The following is a 22,271-nucleotide window of genomic DNA, read 5'->3' as shown; positions in this document are numbered from 1 at the left end:
AGTGTTTTCTACTTCCGTATTTGCTCATGAATTGCTGTGAGTTATTAGCGTCTTATGTATTTTCTGTAGAGTGATTGTCCCATATACAATGGTTATACTGCACAGGGTATCTGTTAACTACAGTCTAACTAATTTAAGATTTATTTTAGAGGTTTCCTGGGATTAACTCCAGCTGGAGGTAAGGAACAATGGAAAGAAGCTAGCCCTCTTGGTGGCAGCCCCCAGGATTGCACTTGTTCTATGTAAGCCAAAGGTTCCCTGGGTGTGGGAATAAGAGAGGTTATGAAAAGTATTTATGTGGAAACATTAAAGAATTTGGAATCATTGTCCAAAAAAAATCAAAGTGGTGTCAGAAGACTTCACATAGTGTAAAGAGATTGGTAGTCAGGAGACCTGTGTATGGGTCCTGGCTCTGACACCGATTCCATGTGTGACTCTGAGCTAAAGTCTTCCCTGTCCAGGTATCACCTTTTGCCATCTATTAAGTAAGCAAGTTTGACTCCATGAGAGTCTATAAGACATCTCATATCTCCATCAGCTGAAGATTTCTACCTGAAGTGTTGGGCAACTTGCTTAGTTCATTATGTGAGAAGACAATTGTAGGGCCAGAAAATGAGAAAAGGGGTCCAGGTTATGGGGTTCCATGGACACAGATGTTCCATGTCCAAGGAGCTTCATTTCTAAGGCTTGGAGTAAGAAGTCTAAGGAGCACATAACTAGGGACAGAGAAAATTAGGTCAGAGAGATGTCATCATACAACCTTCATTAAGCCTGGTGCTATGCAGTCAAACTTTGCAGAAGCTGATGATGATAATGCCTGGGAGTTCTGTGTCTTGGGGTGGGCAGGGAACACAAGGGAAATATGCATAGTTTAGGACCTTTGTCCAGTCTCTGAAGCACCTACCAGCTAGCACACAAATTATATTGTTAATAAGGTGAGCCAAGGTGGCCACTTGAAAATAACAATCATCTCATTTTCCAATTCCTTCTAATGGAGGATGCTAAAACCATCCTACTTTTTTTTTCATTCTTTCATTTGAAATGAGACTTCTCACCACACCACCACCACCACCCTAGGCTTAGAAAAAGATTCCCATAATTCTGAGGAAAGACTAGAATTTGAGAGGGATTATGGGGTTAGTGGGAAAGATAATAAGTACTGTTTGGGACATGTTGAGATAATGTGATATCCAACTCAAACTATTCAATGGGTAATGATGATGCAGGGATCAGAGCTCAGCAGAGAAAGGGGCAGGTTTTGTAGAACTGGAAGTCATCTGCTTAGAGACGTTAATGGAACACCTTACGTTAATTGTTTCTCATGGCACAATAATCTATTACATCCCTTTGTCATAACGTATTCAGACATTCCCCAATTTGTGGGCATCTACTTCACTTCCAGTTTTTGCTAACACAAAGAAATGCTACCATAAATATTTTTGTATGTATAGGACATTTCCCTCTGCATTTGACATTCTTGCTATATATCCCCATTAGTGATTTCACTGTGGGTCAGCGGGTATGTACTGTTTCAATAATTTTCTAGAATAGTTCCATATAGTTTTTCTGAATAGTTGGACCAATTCATAGTTCTACCCATGATACAAATATGTACCTGTCTTCCCACATCCTCTCCAACATTGACCCTCTTTATCTTTTGTCAAGTGTACAGTCTGATGGGTGTGAGGTAAAAACTCAAGGTTCTTTGAATTTTCATTTTTCTTATTAGCAATGAGTTAAAACTTTCTTGCATGTAGTTGTTGATAATTTGCATGTTTCTTTTGTATCATTCAATCTCTTCTCCCATACATGTTTTATCCTCCCACTGTGCCTTTCACAGACTCTACACTTAATTACTATTTTTAATTAATTGGAGAAATGAGAAAGTGGGCCTGAGAGTCAGAGGATCTACCTTTGAATCCTGGCTCTCCTACTTATTAGCTGTATAAACTTGCTAAGTCATTCCACCTCAGTTTCCTCATCTATAGAATTGGGGGAGGGAGGGGGGATTGGTTGATCTCTACATTCCCTTTGAGCTCTAATGCTCTATGGAAATACCTGCCATAAAAGAAACAGATTTTTCTCTGTAATATATATATAAAGACCAACTACAGGCATGGCAAAAACAATATGTAAGTTCATTAATTAGGGACAGTTTTACCCTTCTCCAGTTAACTCTAATCATTTGTTTATTTGAAAAAAGATCCCTCTGCTCTATTGCACTCACTGCTGCCAGTCAGTCAGAGATAATCTGCTTGAATTTCACAAGTTTGAATGAACCCTGCACACTTGCGTTTCCTCTCAGGGCCCATGATGACAGTTCTCAACCAGGCAGAGGCTCTTACTTAAGCTAACAAATGATTTCCTTTCATGCAGAATAACCAAAAGAAGCCTAATGAGTGAATGTGCTAACAGCTGCTCAGGACTGCAATAGCTCTTTAGTCAGGGAAGCCACCTGGACCTGCCTGGGTCAGGGGGGACATCCCACGTCAGCATTGGGTTCCCTGCTAATTGAGATGCTTTTTAAACAGCAAGGCCTGATTGAAGCAGGTCCCCAAGAGAATGGGACACATCATTAGCCCAAGTGCATATCCTATATAGTCTTTATCCTATATAGCAAGTGTCACTAATCACAAAGATGCTTTCAAGGGCAGGACTGTGGTCTCTTCCTAGTCTAGCTTCTCACAGAGCTTTGTCTGGTAGCAAACCTGTCAGTGGTTCTCATTCCAGTGGACCATCACCTGAGATTCTAGGCTTGTCATTTTAAAAAAAAACATCCAACAAGTGACCCTGGTTGCTTCCAACATGCCTTCTTTCATTCAACAGACTTTACTGAGCACCTACTACGTGTCTTCTAAGAACCAGCTAGAAGAAAGTAAGATGAGACAAGGCCACTGAGTCTCAGAGTTGGAAGGGACCTCAGAGGCAGTCTAGGCCTCCTGTCCTAGGAATCTCTTCTGTAAGAGCTAATTCTCCCACGGTCAGTAAGACTGTGCAACCTTGCCAAGTTGACAACACTTAGGACTGCGGTGTATCCATCTATAAAAGAAGGAATTAGACCAGTAGATGATATGTCAGGTCCCTTCTAACTCAAACACCCTGTAATTCTATGAATTGTACCAGTAGGATGCTGCCTCAAATGCTTTACTTTGTCTACTAAGCCCTAACCTTTAGTAGCATCCAGTAGAATCATAGATTCTTAGTTGGAAGGGACCTCAGCACACATCTAGTCAAAGCTGTACCTCTATGGAAACCTGCTCACCAACATCCCAGACATCTAACCTGTTCACGAAGATATGTACTGACAAAGAAACAACTACCTCCTACTTTATCTGGGAATAGAAAATTCATTTCACCTTGGGACAGCTAGAATTTTTCCAAAGTTTATCTTTGCTAAATTTACTTTAATCCTTCTTATAAAGATTCTCCTCTTTTCTTGGGCAATATGAACTAAGCAGAAATACAATCTGGGAGAAAATAAATAATTAGGTAATGCAGAAAAAAATGTAATTTAAAAGAAAGGGATAAAGAGGAAAGGAAAGGTTTTAATTTAACTGAGCAAGGGAAAAGAAGGTCAAAAGAGGAAGATAAACAAAGAGACAGAAAAAAAGAAATTAGCAATTTAAGTTAAGAAACTTGGGGTAAACTTGAATGGGGAAAGAGCCTTTGGGAATAAGCTTGCATCAGAGCAGTATAAGCAAACCTAAATTACAGAGATGAAGTACTAACCTTTAAAAGAAGTGGACAAAAATCAATACAGAAGAAATAAACAGAGACAAACCTGAGAATCATAACCTTAAATGTAAATGGATTCAGCAATTCATAAACAAAAGAAAGTAGAGGATGGATGGGAGAACAAAAACCACAATTTACATGAAACATATCTAAAAAAAGAACCCTACTCAAAGAGAAAAATAGATTTTTGGCCTAGGTAGGTGATATATTAGTGTAAGGATCAACCAGTATGAAAATTTTCTCTACTTATGTAGGGTGGCAACATTTCCTTTACTTAGAGAGTTGCTTGGGGGCACTGAGAGGTTGTGACTTGACCAGGGTCATATAATCAATATAGTTCAGATGGAAAGTTTGAACTGAGGTCACCGTGATGGCAAAGCCAATTCTCAACCCACCATGGGACATTTCTTAGCTGAAAAAGATGGGAAAAAATTGACTATACATGAGACATTTCAAAAAATAGGAGTCATAATTACAGTATAAAGCAAAGCAAAAAATGAAAGCTTGCAATATTAAGACAAAACAGAGAAACTGCATTATGCTTAAAGCTACCATACTACGGTGACTATTCCAAACCTTTTCATCCTTCCTAAGTCTCCAATGGCATCTCCTACCCCCATCCTCTTAGCTAAGGATGTTGTCTCATACTTCACTGAAAAAATTAATATCATTCACCAAGGGCTCCTTCTTCTCCCTTCCAGCTCATTCCATTTCCCTCAGATGCCTTCCCTCACTCTATTCACCTTCACACCTGTTTCTCATTTTAAGAAAAAGTGGCCTTTCTCCTTGCCAAAATAAACCCTTCTACATGCAAAAGTGATCTAATTCTTACCTCTCTTCTCCAGCAAATTGTCCCTTCTATTACCCCATGGATGTATCCTTACTACCTAAAAAATGCCCACATCTCCCTCATTTACAAAAGTCCTCACTTGATCCATGTATCACTCATGCTATGCATTTCCTCTGTTTTGTGACTAAATTCCTTGAGAAAACCATCTACAGTTGGGCTCTCCTCTTCCTCTCACCCTGTTCTTATATCTCCTGACCATGTTGTTCAACTGAATCTACTCTGTCCAAAACTACCAACCATCTCATAATTCACAAATCTAATGGTTTTTTTCTCAGTCCTCATCTTTCTTAACTTCTCTACAAAACCTGAGACATAGCTTATCCCTCTCTTTTCCCTGATACTATCTCCTCTCCAGGTTTTCATAGCACCGCTTTCTCCTGATTCTCCTCCCTGTCTAAGCACTCAAGGGCTATCTACAATCAACCTGATCTATATCTCACCACTGGACTGAGATGGCTCCAGAGGAGAAAGTGAGACTGTTGGCTTTGCATAGCTGTCCTTCACTTAAATCCAATCACTTGCATGTCACTCTATCACCTCCCTGATGTCATGGTGCTCTTCGAGAACAAACGACAAAATGCAATTTCTGTTAGTAGAAATAGGAGTTGCCCCACTGGGGACACAAACGGAACTGGTCAGTTGGGCAACACAGCTCTTCCTTCCTTCCTTCCTTCCTTCCTTTCTCTTTCTTTCTATCTTTCTTTCTTTCATTCCTTCCTTCCTTCCTTCTTTTCTTTCTTTCTCTCTTCTTTCAGCATCATATCCTTACTCTGCCCAAAGGAATGTAAATTTTGATCACAGAAACCTTTTTTTTTCTTATCCATGCCTTAAACCCAAATCACTCTGTCTCTCATTGATTGGCCAACATTAGGTCCCAGGCCAAGCCTCACTTGGTCATTATCTGGGCCCTGATTGGCTCAGGGTGAATACAAATAGCAATTGTTTCTGTTTTGGCCAGAAACCCTGAGAGTCTTCACCTCCCCAGATTGATTTTTTTTTAACTATGTAAAGAGGCCATTCTCTGCCCCATTTCTTACCTACGCTTAATCACTGAATAGGTGTTGCCTCAGGCCAACTGAGACCTATTAAAGACCTTAGCTTGAAAAAGCCAACCTCTCCCACTGCATCCAGGGCCATCTCCAGTGGTACTGATCTATATCTCACCATTACACCCAGATGGCTGCAGAGGAGAAAATGAGGCTGGTAACTTTGCACAGTCCTCCTTCACTTACATCCAATTCACTTGCATGTCATGGCATCAACTCCCTGATGTAATGGTCCTTTTTGAGAACAAAGGACAAACAACGACAAGTCTAACCACTCTCTTTCTCAGTCTCCTTTGCTATGTATTCATCCAAATCAGAACCACTAAGTGCAGGTGTTCCCAAGGGCTCTATCCTAGGCCTTTTTCTCTACTCTATACTATTGCCATTGAAAATCTCATTAATTTTGGTGGATTCAATTATCATGTTTATGTAAAAAATTCTCAGATCTATTTATCCAGAACTAAATATTCTGTTGAGCTCCAGTCTTGAATCTGCAACTGTCTTTTGGACATCTCAAACTGGATGTCCCATAGATATCTCAAAGTCAAGATGTCTGTCCTAAACAAAAAAACATCGCCTTCCTTCTAAAACTCTCCCCTCTTTTCAACTTCTCTATTTCTTTCAAGGTTGCCATAATCTCCCCACATCATCTGAGCTTAAAAATCTCTGTGACATCCTGGACTCCTCTCTTTCACCCCACATAACCAATCTGTTGAAAATATAATAAGGGGCCCATGATTCAAGAGAAGAAAACAGTAAAGTTCAACAGGTTTACCATATAGTCAAGATGGGGAAAGGAGTGGCTAGTAGAGGAGTGATGGCCTGGGACAAAACTGAAGAGTCAAGCGATCAGAGGTCATAGTGTACACAAAGAATAGGGTTTGAAATGGGAAGGCATAGGGAGATGTAGAAAGCCAACAGATTATAGTCAGATAATGGAATTTCAGAGATCTTGAACATGGAGTTAGTACATTTCTGCCTGATGGCAATATCAAGGGTATAACCATCTTTGTGTATGGCTGAGGAAGGATGGAAGAGTAAGTCATAGGAAGTGAATAGTTTGAGGCACTGAACAGTTAGGGTGTTTGAAGGCATATCATTACATATGCTGAAGTCTTGCAGTATGAGGGCAGGAGCTGGGGAGTTCAGAAAGGTTGTGAGATAGGTACTGAACTTGCTGAAGAAGGAAGAGGAATGTCTTGAAGGTCTGTAGACAATGACTATCCAGAATTTCTGAACGCAGAAAGCAAAATGTTAATTGAAAGAATACAGATCACTCACAGAAGAAAAAAACAAATAGCAACCCTATTCAGTAGTGCCCAAGATACATTGTGGTTAAATTTAATTGTTTAAATGACAAACAACAAATTCTGCAAACAACCAAGAGAAATACCTTCAAATATGGGTGGCTAGGTGTCACAATTGATAGAAGCCCAGGTCTGGAGTCAGGAAGACTCATCTTCCTGAATTCAAATCTGGCCTCAGACACTTACTAGCTGCATGACCCTGGGCAAGTCACTGTTATGACAATCAGACTTTCCCTGTTCTTCCCTTTTGGGATCCAAAGACTATCCAGTCTCCCCTTTGTTTGAATTAGTGGGAAACCTTTTGCTATCTTTGTCTTGGAATATTTCTGAGCTATTTCTCAGCATTGAGGCAATCAGGTGTCATTGACTTGTATATGATGTCATATTGAGGATGGGGAACTTTCACACACCCAGCCTGGGTGAGGTCAGAGCCCTCTGGGCTCCAAACAGGATATAATTGAGGGGAGCTTGGTGTTTGACTTTTGGGGCTTACTCACGGAAGGCGTGTTGAGACTCTGGGCAAGCCATAACTACCCCCCAGCTTTGATAACCCAGACAGATATTGGTGTTTCTCTGGTAACTGTGAATTGTGATTTGAATCAGACAAGGTCTGTCTGCTGATGTTTATAATTTCTGTTTGTATTTGCTCTGAGGTTTAGGGTGCTGATCTTTTCCCCCAGAACTAAGTGAATGATATATTTATGTTTGATTAAACTGAGATTGTTAACCCCTTAAAGTTGCTTTCCTTAGAAAAGCAGATCAAAGAACCTGTGCTAGCAGCCCTCCTGTGTGCTGGTTGTTGTTGGTCTTACACAGCCATGGTAGCTGCTAGCAAGATTGTTGTTACAGTCACTTAACCCCGTATGCCTCAGTTTCCTTATCTATAAAATGAGCTGGAGAAGGAAATGGCAAACCACGCCAGTGTCTCTGCCAAGAAAACCCAAACGGGGTCACAAAGAGTTAGGCACCACTAAAAAATGACTGCACAACAACAACAAACCTTCTAATATAAAAGAAAAAATTTCAAATAACGCAAGACTAATCTGTATTACCAAAGACCACAAAAGGAAATGTAAAAATGTGCTCCAAAGAGTAAAGGAGCTCAAGCAATGCACCCTGCAAACCTGAGCTTCATCATCTATGAAAAAAAGATGGAAAACATGGACATCCAATAAAACAGAGGTATTTGAAGCATTCCCACAAAGAAAACCAGATGGGAACAAATTATTTGCTCTAAATACCCCAAATAACAAAAATACAAGGAAAGCAAACAAACAGGGTTGGGGGGAAGAGGAGCAGAGGGGGAAAAAATAGAAAGAGATAGATTCCTGGCGGGTTAAAAACAAGTTTTTCCTTGAATAGAATCAATGCAACTAGGATTTCTAAGAAAAGGAAGTCATCAATTGGGTAAAAAAATCTTTTCATCAAATATCTCGAATAAGGTTCTAATATCCAAGACCAATCATGAAATATATAAGACCAAGAGCCATATCACTTTTTTAATGGTAGCAAAGAACTAGAACCAAGTGAGTACCCATTGATTAAGTAGTTACTGCACAAGTTGTGATAAAGAAATTTGCTATGCCACAGCCAAAAGAAAGAAAAACAAAATTAATACGAAGGATTAAAAGAAATATGGAAAGACATATACATTAATGCTGAGTGAAGTAAGCAGAACCAGGAAAACAAAACATACATAATAATTACAACAATGGAAATGGAAGGGAGGAAAGTGCTGTAGAATTAAAACAATAAAACTTGCCTGTAGAGAAAAGCTGAAAAAGATATACCTTCCTCCCTTCATTGTAAGAGTACAGAGCTAAGAGTGTGGAAATTAGCAATAGTAGATACATTGGTTAGTTTTGCTGGAATTTTTTTTCTCTCTTTGAGTAAGGAATGAGAGGTGGATACATTCAGAAGTGAATGTGACATATATCAATAAAGCCTTAGGTTTTTCTCATTGCTTTTTTTTTAAAAAAAGTCAATCATTTATTCAGTAAGGTCTAAATGAGTATCTACCATCATAGTCAGAGATAGGCAGTATGAAAAGGTATCTCAGAGGCCAAACAGTCTACACCCTTCATTTTGCTATGTTGATGGGACTGTTTCCAGTCTCTGTGAATTATACCCTAATATTCAGCAATGGTGAAAGCAGAAACTCTAGCAGAAAGCTAGAGATTGATTTGATGTAAGGGAAAACCTCTTAACAACTGGAGAGGCCCAAAGTGGGTTGGGATGTCCCTAGGCATATTCATTAGGAGTCTTCAAGTAAAGACTGGATGACTACTCATTAGGGAGGTTGTCAGGGACAGTCCATACAAATATTTAAAACAATGTAATAAGCATTTGTCAAAATGCCTGCAAAGTTCTCTGCTAGATGCTGGGGATACAAAGAAAAATGCAAAAAACAAACAAACCCAATTCCTGCCCTGAAGGCAAGCACAAAAAATAAATAAACATTTACATGATAATTTGAGAATGGAGCTAACACTGACAACTGGGAGAATCAGAGGATCAGGAAAGGGTTCTCATATGAGGAGGCCCAGAGATTCAAAGAAGTGGAGGAGATGAGAAGGGAGTTCATTCTGGCCAAGTTACACTTACTAGATGGTAAATTCAGGGAATAAGAAATGGGCACCAGTTTGGCTGGAATGTATCATGTACAAATAGAAGTAATGTTAAGTGATCATGGAAAGATAAATTGGAACCAGACCATGAAGGACTTTAAATATTTAGCCAAGGAATTCCTGTTTTAGCCCAATGGGGAGTAAGTAAACGTTTCTTGAACAGAGGAATGATGGGGAAAGGCAGAGCCAAGATGGTGGATTGGTAGGCCAAGCTTCCCTCCACAAAACTCTTCCAAATAGATCTAGAAAATGCACCAGTTTGATGGTAAATTCAGAAAACACAGTGGGTCATTCATCCAGCCCAACTTGGCACAGGGAAACAGAAAAAAAGGTCTGAGGACACTGGAGACAGGTTCAGTCAGGAACAACCACGTGCAACAACTCCAGTGCCCAGGAAGAGATTATGCACCAGGCCAAAAGAATGTCCCAAACCCATAGTGGAGCACTACAAGGCAGACAGGTGCAAAAGAGCAGCTTGGTCACCCACTATCTAGTCATGGGTCACAGATCCAGGGCAGATTGAAAAGAGGACCTGTGGCATTTCAGTGGCTTCACCAGGATGGGAGGCCCTGGGCTGTATATCAAGAAAGGAAGAAATTCAGAAGCCAGCAGCAGGGGTATAGCTCCCATTCTAGCAAAAATGAGTCTCACTTAAAGATATAGCACAGCCTGTAGAAGAATAACCAAGGAATGAATCCCAGACCAAAAGGGAGCCTACAATTCTGCCCCTCGAGTAACGTTAATGAGCAGAGGTCAACACTGAGATTGGAGAGCTCATTTCTCTTTAGAGCCTTGTTTAAACAGCAGGATTTAGTAAATATAATAAAGAATCACAGACTCTCCATTGCCTGATAAGGGCTGGATCTAGCAGCAGTCAGAAACTTGAAGGGGTGGGGCAGGGGGAAGGGCCAGCAATAAGACTTTGCCCTGGATCAGACCACTTTGGGAGCACTGAAAGCTTGCCGGTCCCCAATCTGTCCCTGAGAGCCTGGAATAATACCACACTCAATGTCCCAAGAAAACAGCAGGAGGACCAGCCCAGATCTTCCCTCCAAGTGTGGCTGAGCCCAGCCCTAACATCAAGTATAAAGTCCGGAAGTAAACAGAGGAATTATATGGTCACACTTGTGCAGTTTAGCTTGGACTAGGTGACCACTAAGGTTCCTTATGAATTCGAAATTCTAAGATTCTCTCAGCTTATCTCACCTTATCTCATCATTTACCCTTAGCTTCAAATTGGAAGCATTTCTGAATTCTTCATCACTGAGATTCATTATAAGCAGAAATTACACTTCAGAAATTTGCCAAAAGGTTTGTTGTTGAATATCTTCCAACTCTGAGCTTTTGGGATCCTGTCAGGATTGACCTTGCTTCAGCGTTAACCTTACCAGCAGATAAAACTAAGCAGCATGAAAAGAGAGATCGCTGAGTCCAACTCTCTCGTTTTACAGATGAAGAGACGGAGGTCTTGAGAAGCGTTTTGTGCAGCTAGCAAGTGGCAAAGCTAGGGTTCGCCCTTCTGAATCCAACTCCACCACCTTCTACTAAACTACAGGGAGACACCCAGCTCCTACCCTAAGAGGAAGGGGGGAAATACGCACATGCGCGTTTGTGTCCCGTGATACTGTTTTGTTTTGTTCATGCTGCCAAGATCCCACCAGAGATTCATTTTCATTAACAAAACACAAGATACAAACACCTACTGGAGGCTTAAATGAGCCTGTGGTTCTTCATATTTAATTAGTGTGACCTATTATTTTAATGAGGCCATCTTCTCCCTAACACACACACAACTGAGGTCATCCAAGGTGCAGGGAGACGGGCATGAAAAGGGAGACTTCATGGGAACAAAATACAAGCGTCTTCCCTGATTGATCTGATGGGGTCGGCGTCTGAGGGTCCCTCTGCAAATTGGAATGTCTCCTCCAGGGAATGGAAGGGTTTGAGTGGACTTCAGAGGTTTTAGACAGCACTAGTGGTCTGAGAGCATTTTAATCCTCCAATTTGCCTGGAACAGTGGTGAAGTGCTCCACCTGGTGGCCAACTGCTATACTTTCACGATTTCTTTTCCCCAAAGTTTTTCAAAGGTACACTCAGTGGACAGAAGTTTCTAAAAGTGAGACTTCAGCTATGGAGTCACCAACCAGATTTCTGAACTCCTATATTCATCATTTGATAGTAACATTAGTGAGCGGAGGCTGACAAGGAGATGGAGGAGCTCAGTTCAGCTCATTCCTTTCTTTAGGGCCTTGCTCAGACATCGCGGTTTAGTAAATACAATCATCACAGACCCTCAGAATGGGAAGGGTCCTCGAACATTCAGGCCCTGTCTGAGCAAGAACCCTTTCTATGACAGCTCTGACAACTGGTCACCCAGTATCCACTTGAAGACCTTCAGGGATGAGAAGCTCACTACCTTTTTAGGTCAAGCAATTCCACTTTCACTAATTGTTAGGAAAGTTTTTGAACCATACCCATTTCAGAAGTTACCCATTAATCCTAGTTCTCCCTGCTGAGGCCAAGAAGAACAAGAGTAATACATGAGAACCCTTTGAATATTTAAAGAGAGCAATTATGTGTGCTCTACCCCCCCACCCCCAAATCTACTCCGCTCTGGAAGTTAAATGTCTCCTTTCCTTCAGCCTATTCTCAGACATCACAGCTTTCAGGTCCTTCACAATCCTAGCTGCTCTCCTCCAGGCATGCTTCTGTTTAGGAGTGTCCTTCCCAAAATGTGCTGCCCTGAATGGGCTATAATACTCCTGAACGACTTGTCCAGAGCAGGGGAAAGAAAGACCGTTGCTGCTCTCATGTTCCATACTATCAATGTTTTGTTGGCACAGGCTCGTCGTGCAGTGGAAAGAGCGCTAGATTTGGAGTTTGAGAACCTAGATTCATGGGCCACCTCTGCCCCTCCCAACCTGTGTGACCTTGGGCAAAGAACAGTGCCTCCCTTGGCTTCAGTGTCTTCATCTATAGAATAAAGGCGTTGGACTGAAGCACAGCAAAGAGGTGGAATCAGTCAACGCTTGAAGAAATTAACTCAAACTATTCACTGGAAGGTCAAATACTGAAGCTGAAGCTTAAATAGTCTGGCCGCATACTGAGAAAACAGGACTCACTGGAAAAGACTCTGGTAGTGAGAAAGATTGAAGGCAAAAGAAAAAGGGGGTGGCCAAGGATGAGGTGGATAGATAATGTCGTGGAACCAACAAACATGATCTTGGAAAGACTTTGGGAGATAGTGGAGGGTAGAAGGGCCTGACATGAAGGGCCAGACATGAATGAATGAACAACAACAATAAAGGTTGGTAGCTCTCAACCTGTGATCATATAAGCAATTGTGTGGGCATTCTTCCTTCACTCTGTACTTAACCAGATTCTATTGTATCCCAAACATAAGATTTATTTACTTAGATCTAAAAATTCCTGAGTGTAAGTACTCCCTCCAACAAGGAAGTTCTCCATCGAACCCCTGCTTGCTTATCTTTTGCAATTCTTGACTGTGTTCTTCCTAGAACTGAGGATCTACTATCAATGAAATTCTCAAGCTTTCCATCTGGTACCACTTGCTCTCATTATATAACTAACCTATCTTCTTTTCTAACCATGTATGTCCTAGATATCGTTTACATCACTTCATGGGTAAGAGTTATCATTAGTGATATGCTAAAGACTAAAGGACTTCATATTCATCTATTACTATTACATTTCATCTCAGAATCTATTATGACATTTCCTTAGCTCCCTATCAATGCTAGAGTTCACAAGTGACACCTTTGGCTTATAAATGAGCTCCTAGAAGAACTCATGCCTCCACCACCAAAGTCTCCAGTCCTGAAATGGTTCCTCAGACAGGTCACAGAATTGAAGAGGTGACTTTCCTTTGTAAACTAGATTTTTTTTATTCAATACTATGTTCCCAACAAGTCATGTAGAGTAAATTAGGGGAGGTAGCTGTCTGTTCCTATAATGGGATCAATCATTTCTAGATTTTTTTGTTAAGATGGTGGCATCTTAGCACACACACATTTAGATGGTGCCATCCAATACTTAGCACAGTGCCTGGCATATAGTAAATGCTCAATAATTGTTTACTGAATAACTGACTTATTGGCATGAAGGGCTATAAAGACCTCAGGTTTCCCACATATTTTCCAACAACAATTTTTAAAAGGCACCAAATTGAATAATGATCAAGAAATCTAAAGAAAAATATAAGTGAACTTCTTCTTCCAGGCCAGGACTATACAAAAAAAAACAGCTAAAAGCCCAAGCACTGAAAAAAGTATCACATCAGGAAAGCCAGCACAAGCTCAGGTAAAGAGGCTAGAAGCCTAAAGCAGTACCCAGACTGGGCAGGTTCCAAGGAGAGAAGCATGAAGCAGCAGCCAGACTGGGGAGGCCCCAGATACAACCTCACTAGGACAGAGTACATAAAGTAAGACAAAAGCTAGCAGACTGGACCAGTTCCCAGAGAGAGCTAAAGTCCACAGCAGCACCCAGCCTGGGGACAGCCAACCTCAGAGATCTTACCAGGGATGCTGAAGTCTGCTAGCTCTCTGAGTACAGGCAAATGAGGGAAGGTAGAAACCAGTTAGCCTGAGTCCAGGAACAAGAATATTGGAAGGGGCACAGTCTGATTCTGGCTCAAAAACTCAAATCAGGAACTGAATTTGGAGGTATGAAGAAATATGGGTCAAGAAATGCTCAGGGGGTAAATCCAGAAAAGACAAACTTCACAACTAGAAGCAGAGTCTCAGAGGGGGGGGAAATAGCTTAACCATAAGAATTGCAAGATATTAAACATGAGGGAAAAAATGGAATTATCAGTGAAACACAAACTCTAGAGGAAAGGATTGGAAGGAGAACAAATACCTTAGAAGGGACGGTTGAAAATCATACTCAAGTAGTAGACTCCCTAAACAGAGATCATTGACTCCATGAGACAACAAGAAATACTAGAACAAAATCAAAACATAAGAAAGATAGAAGAAAATGTAAGTTATCTATTATCAAAAATTGGCCTAGAAATAGTTCAAAAATCATTCAAGAACTATGAAACTCCCTGAAAATCATGAAAAAAATAAAAGCCTGGATATCATATCTTAATAAATCATATATGAAAACAGATTTTTTAGAACCAAAGAGCAAAGTGAAAATAGAAAGAATCCACCATTTACTTCCTAAAATAAACTCCAACATGAAAACTCCCAGGAATGTCTTAGCAAAAATCTAGAGCTTCTAAGTTAAAGGGAAAATACTCCAAGCAATCAGAAGAAAAAAACTAAAGTAAGTAGTTATGGTACAAGTAATACCGTAGTCCCTCAGCCCCCTCCCACTTCCCATGCTGGTTAGACTAGCTTTTTTCTTTAAAAGATATTGAAATATTCCTTGAAATTTGGTTGCTTCAGATTGTTAATGTAACTTCCTCATCACCTGAGTACAAAGCAGTCATGGAGACATGAAGGAACTCCCAGATGTTTGTTTAGTGGATGAATACAATGGGTGTTTCACTCAGTTGAATCAACTCAAGGTGTTCCAATGTCTGTTCTTGTTGAGTATGCTTCTCCCACTATAGCTAAGTAAATCTCCTTTCACTAATTGTGAGTGTAAAGAGGAAGAATTCACCCACAAAATGGAAAAGGATGGCACAGTGGCTTAGAAAGCAAAATCCAACAACATGTTGTTTACAAGAAACACACCTGAAATTCACATGGAAGTAAAATAGAGGGCAGAAGTAGAATTAACTTTCAAATAAACTCAGAAAAGTAGAGATATCATAGTCATGATCTCATACATGAGAATAATAAGTATATTTATATACACACATATTTATATGTATCTGTACATGCATATGTATACACAAGTGTGTATATACATATGTGTGTGCATTCATACACACATATAAACCAAAATGGCATAGGCTTCAAGTACTTAAGGAAACAATTAGTCCAGTTACAAGGAGAAATAAACATAAAAACTATAATAGTGCAGGGACGTCAATTTATCCTTTCTCAGACCTAGAAAAATCAAACAAAAAGACAAATAAAAAAGAAATTAAGTGTTTGAATAGAATTTAAGAAAAGTTTAATGCGATGGATTTGGTGATAACTAAATGAGCATAGAAATGCATAGGCATACATGTATGTATATACATTTTTTTCTAAGCTGTACATTGCATGTTTGGAAAAATTGACCATATACTAGAATAAAAAACTCTCATAAACAAATGCAAAAAATAAATCACATCCTTTACTGACTATAACATAATAAAAAGGTAATCAATAAAGGGCCTTTGAAAAAAAGATTGAAACTTAAAATAAGACTAAATAATTTAATCCTAAAGAGTTAAAGAATAACTCATACAACAATAGCCAATTTCATTAAAGAAAATTACAATAAGGCAATATGCCAGAACTTTGAGGATGAAACCAATAATAATAATAATAAAATAGGCATATCCTGCTTTAAGAGCTATAAAATACTTTATGAATATTATATCATTTTATCCTTGCAAAACCCATGGCAGATAGATGCTATTGTTATCTCCATGTTACAAATGAGGGGGCCAAGGCAGACAGAGGTTAGTGACTTGTCCAGGCTCACACAGCTAATAAAAGATTGCAAAGTGCCTACTGTGATGAGGTGCTATGCCAGGGACTGGACTCGCTCTGTCTCTGTCTATCTGCATGTGTATGTCTGTCTATGTCTGTCTGTCTCTGTCTCCCTCTGTCTGTCTGTATGTGTGTCTGTGTGTGTGTCTATCTCTGTCTGTCTCTGTCTCTCTCCATGTCTCTGTCTGTCTCTCTCTGTGTCTCTGTCTCTCTGTGTGTCTCTGTCTTTCTGTCTCTCTCTTTCTCTCTATCTCTCTCTGTCTGTCTGTCTCTCTCTTTCTCTCTCTGTGTGTGTGTGTGTGTGTGTGTGTGTCTCCTCCCTCCCACCTTCAAGGAGGGCATCACATTCCACTGGCAGAAAGTAATACATATAGAAATAAGTAAACACAAAATATATACAAAGCTCAGAAAACAATCAGTGCTCCCACTGTTTCGAGGGAAGTAAGAAACTGCGACTTGTTCAGACTCATACATTATTTAAGATGTGCAAAGTCAGGGATTTTCCATTTTGTCCGGAAACGTCAAGTCCAGGGCTTATTCTAAGCCCTGTAAGAGATAAGACTTGGAGAATCCTGATTTTTTCAAATCTATACAGCAATGGGGAAAGCTCAGCACTGGGAGTCAGGAGACATGGGCTTGCAACCCAAGTTCTGCTATTAATTAACTCACTGACCAACCTTGAGAAGAGTAACTTTCCCTTTTGGGGCCTTTGTGCCCTCGTCTGTACAAGGATTTCTGAGGTCTTTTCCATCTCTAGAATTCAATAGGCCTTTGAAAATGTACACTAGTTCTAGACTCTAGACTCTAGACTCTAGATTGTTACTGTTGTTTTTCGTCTGTGTCTCACTAAGTTTTTTAGGTTTTCTAGGCAAAGATACTGGTATGGTTTGCCATTTCCTTCTCCAGTGTGCCTCCATTTTACAGATGAGGAACTGGGGCAAATAGAGGGCAAGGGACTTGCCCAGGGCCACATAGTTAATAAATAGCCAAGGCCACATTTGAATTCAGATCTTCCTGACTCCAAGCCTGGTGTTCTATCCACTGCCTAACTGCCCTAGAGTCAAAAGACTTGGGTTTAAACCCTATCTCTGGGACAAACTGTGTTATCTTGAGGAAGTCACAACCTCCCTGGGGTTCAGGTTCCAAATCTGTAAAACAAGGGGTTTTGACTAGATGGCCTCTGAACTACCATACAGCTGTCCATGATCTCTTGAAATCCTAACCCAATCTCCGCCTCCTCCAGTAAGCCTTCCTTAACTATTCCAACCCATAACGATCATTCCTTCCTCTGACCACCGACAAAACTTAATATTTCCATCCTTCACATGTAATAACACTTTGTTCTGGATTGATTTCCAAACATTTCATTAGTGATTCTTGCTTTACCAAGATATATACCAAGAGGGTACATATTTCTTCCTCTGCTGTTTTCCACATGAATTCTTGGACACAGGGTTGTACATACAGTAGGCACTCACTAAGGATTTGATGATTGACTCTTCTGTGTCTGGTATAATTCTGACCTAGGAAACAAGCCTGCATGATCAGCATCAACTTCAGCCAACAGATGGGGCTGTTCTCTGCTAATTGTGGCTTTACATAGTCTTCATAATTAGCTAAAGAGTTGAGTCTATGTATACATAGTCTTAGCTATTATGATTCACTTCTTTGCTCAAAGAATAATAAAATCTCAAAGTTTAAATGGGAACCAATTGTGACTTTTCCACTGTGCGCCAGTAACCTCCTTCTCTCTGCTGACTGTAGGTGGGATTTCTGGAAACTGAAGAAGGATCAGAGATTTAAAACTTTTTAGAGACATTAGGAGATATCTGATCTGACACCCTCCATTTACGGATGAGAATACTGAAGCCTACCGAAGTTGACCTCCCCAAAGCCACACTGTTACTAGAGCTTGGTTTCTAATGCATTTTCTGATTCCGCACTCTTTACTCTTTTCATCACATTATCCTGTGCTCTCCCTACCTAATTTTGAGGCAATAAAGCAGTAGACTTGGAATCAGGAAGACCTGGATTCTAATCTCACCTCAGATACTCACGAGCTATGTGACCCTGGGCAAATCACTTAAATTCTCTTAGTTTCAGTTACTTCATTTGTAAAATCAGGGTTAGGAAGGATAATAAAAGTTCCTACCTCACTGTGCTGTCTGTCGTTGATGCTCAAATGAGATAATGCTTGCAAAGTAATTTTGCAAACCTTAAAATATCCTGTAAATGTGAGTCATCATTGTTACTATTATAGTGAAATGTCAGAGTGAGACATAGAGTGGTGACCAGTAGGGAGATACTTCACCCCTTTAAAGCAATGATCCTACTTCCAGCAATGCCTGTGGGCAGCTAGACTAACCACTGGGCAAAGCAGACTCAAGCCAGGACTTTCCTTTAGGGTGTGTCCAGCATTCAGGGCATGTGACCACACCTGGTTCTCAAAATTTACAAGGACATTATTTTTCCATAGGACCATTGTCTGCTTCCTACATGAAACCTTCCTTATGACTCCGACCATCACTGATCCCGTTCTTCTCCAGCACCTGCCAACCTTTTGAATATCTCCTTCCATTTCTACAGCATGTTAGGGTTTACAAAGTGCTTTCCTTGCAACAACTCTATGAGCTAGTCAGATAACTCACATTTACAGAATATTTTAAGGTTTGCAAAAATACTTTACATACATTATTTCATTTGAGCATCAACAACCACACTGTAAGGTAGGAACTTTTATTGCCCCGCCCTTCCCTGATTTTACAAGTGAGGTAATTGAGACTAAGAGAATTTAAGTGACTTGCCCACCTTGCCTATAGTGTTTACTGTACAAGCTACAAATGTATCCTCTTATCTGTCTGTGCTGTGCAGTGGAGACCTTTGTTACTATGTAATATCAGTCTCCATAACTGTCTTACACACTGACTCTCTGTGTCCCATCATGCCTTGTTTCCAAGACTGAGGGCAGGGACCAAGGCTTGTGTTTTCTCTGCATTCCCCTTGGAATAACCTAGCATGGTTGTGGGCACAAATGGATAAAATATAGCTGCAGTGACTCCTACGTCTCCAATCACTTCCAAGATCACCCAGAGACACTTGGTCTTCAGCTGGGCTCCTAAAACTTTGTTTTTCTTTGCTAGGGCTCTCCAAAAGTGTCTGGGTGGTGCATGAGATCTGGAGTCAGAAAGTCCTGAGTTCGAATCCAGCATCAGACGCTCATTGGCTTTGTGACTTTGGTCAATTTGCTTAACTTCTGTCTCTGTTCCCTCATCTGTAAAATGGGTTAATAACAGTACCTACCTCCTAGAGTTGTTATGAGGATAAAATGAGACAATATTTATAAAGCTTTTTGCCAACCTTAAAGCTCTAGCTATCATCTTTATCATTGTGTGTAAGGCTTTAACAAAAAACAATACTAAAATACATAAGGAAGCTTATAATGTAGAAGAGACTGTCAACTCAGGAAAGAAAATTAGGGATCAAGTAATCTAGCCCCATCATTGTATAGCGAAAGCATGGTGTGATGGAAAGGATATTAGTCTTGGAGTCAGGAGACTTGGGTTTGAACCCCAGCCCTAGAACTTAATAACCTTGTGTGACCATGAGGCATCTAAGTGGCACGGTGGATAAAATGCTAGAATTGGCTTCAGGAAGACACACCTCATCTGCTTAAAAGAGGGGGAAAAGGGAAGGGGAAGCGTTTATTAAGCACCTACTGTGTGCTAGGCATTGGGATAAGTGCTTTACAGGTATCGTCTCATTTGAGACTCACAAAGTAGGTGCTATTATCATCCCCAATTTACAGGCGGTAAAGTGATCACAGGTTCAGGGTCACACAGCTAGTACGTGTAAGTAAACTAGTAAAGTGGGATTTGAATTCAAGTCTTCTAGACCACAGACCCCGGGCAAATCACTAATCATCTTTCAGCCTCCATTTTCATCTATAAAGTAGAAATAATAGCACTTGTTTCATGTGGTTCTTGTGAGGATCAAACGAGAAGGATGTGTGTAAAAGACTTTGTTAAGCCTTAAGTAAGCTCTATGTAAATATTTCAAATTCTCTGAACCTCAGTTTCCTCATTTGGAAAATAGGGATAATATTTATATTACCTCCTTCTCAGGATTATTATGAGGATAGTGCTTTGTAAACTAGTAAATGCTCTAAAACATGAATATTATTATCATTAATTCAAAAATGCAGACATTGAAGCTGAGGAAGAGCAAATTAATTACCCAAGGTCACAAAGCAATGGGAAACTCGAATCATCCCCTAATTTATTAATCTTCTAAATTCAGGGATTTTCGCACACTAGGTTTCATTTAGCTGGGTACCTCCACAGGACTACTAGATTTCTCCGTAGGATCTACGTCTTCTCTCAACTTGTCTAGCATAGTGTCCATTTGGAATAACCAATCTCATCACCACTGCTCACTAACTGATCACCCAATCACCACTAATGCAACATTGATTAAGCCCCTTCCCTGTGAAATTCAGCTGTGTATCAGACACTGGAGGAAAAGAAGAAAGAAAACACGACTTGTGTCCTCAGGGAACAGAGTCTATCTAATTGAGGCCATGTGTAGCGAATTCAAAGAGGCCTGTCTTAAACTTGGAAGACCTGAGTCTGTCTCATCTCAGGCAGGCACGGCCTAGTTAGAGACTATTTTCGATCGGATTTCACATATTCAACTTCTTGCCATCTTCACTCCAGGCAAATGTTGGGCTAGATGTTCCCTGAACGCAATGTCCCATCTGCCATCTGGACAAGCGGTCCCCTCTTTGGAATGCACTTCTTCCTCACCTCTGCCTCTTGGAATCTCTAGCGTCCATCCAAACACGCCTAACTAATTCTGACACTCTCCGATATGATCACTCTCTTCCTCTTGAAATTATTTTGTATATTGTTGTTCAGTCATTTTCAGTTGAGTCCTCCTCTTTGCAACCCCATTTGGGGTTTTCTTGGCAAAGATCATGAAATAGTTTGGCATCTCCAGCTCGTTTTATAGATGAGGAAACTGAGGCAAACGAGGCAAAGTGATTCACCCAGGGTCACATGGTTACCAAGTGTCTGAGGCTGTATTTGAATTCAAGAAGATGAGTCTCCCTGACACCAGGCCTGGCCCTCTATCCACTGTACTACCTACCTGTCCCTATTTCATGTATACAGTATTGTATGTTATTTACTCGTGTACATGTTGTAGCTCCCCAGTAGAATACAAGCTCCTTAAGGGCAGGATCTAATTCATTTTTGTCTTTGTATCCCCAGCAGCTTCATTGGGTTCTTTGCATAGTACACATTTAACAAGTGTTTGTTGAATTGGGCAAGTTTCTCACTTGCCTTCTGCAAAATGAAACAATAATACATTTCATAACACTATGTAAAACCTAAAGCAAGATGGCAATGTTAAATATTAATAAGAGTCGTGCTAACAGGGGGATAAGGTGGGATCTGATACAATAGAGAATAAGCTTGATATATTGATAATAATAATAGCTAGTATGCATGTGGTCCTTAAAGATACAAAGAGCTTCACTATAATATGTCATTTCCTCCTCCTTAAACCTTGGAAAGCAGATGCTACAGGTTTATTATCCTGAAGGTCACGGAAGTTAAATGACTTGTAGGGTCACAGGATTTCAAGGCAGAATTTGAACTCAGCTGTCTCATGAGACCAAAATCCAGCCCTCTTTCCATTTCCCCTAGTCCTAATCTCAGCACAAAGTTTTGAGTAGTAATTCTTGCTGCACAGAAAACTGGGCCAGCTATGAAATAAGAGTAAGGCATATAGCAGCACCAGAAATAAATAGTTCTTTCATTAGAAAGGAGACCAGAATCTGTAGTGACAGCAAGAAATTGAATCAATGATAATAGTTAGTCCTTCCTCCCATAGGTCAGAGAAGTACTCAGAGAGGGGGATAGGTAGATAGACGGGAAGGCCCTGCCTTTGCCTGGAGTCCATGAAGCACACCTGTCTCTGAAAGAGTTGGTACACACATCTCTCCTGTCAGATTGGCTAAAATGACAAAACAAGAAAATGATAAATGCTGGAGAGGATGTGGGAAAATTGGAACACTGTTACATTGCTGG

The sequence above is a fragment of the Trichosurus vulpecula genome, chromosome 3 (genome assembly GCF_011100635.1).
Source record: "Trichosurus vulpecula isolate mTriVul1 chromosome 3, mTriVul1.pri, whole genome shotgun sequence".
In the NCBI taxonomy this organism is placed as follows: domain Eukaryota; kingdom Metazoa; phylum Chordata; class Mammalia; order Diprotodontia; family Phalangeridae; genus Trichosurus; species Trichosurus vulpecula.
Note: the sequence above shows the minus strand (reverse complement) of the source record.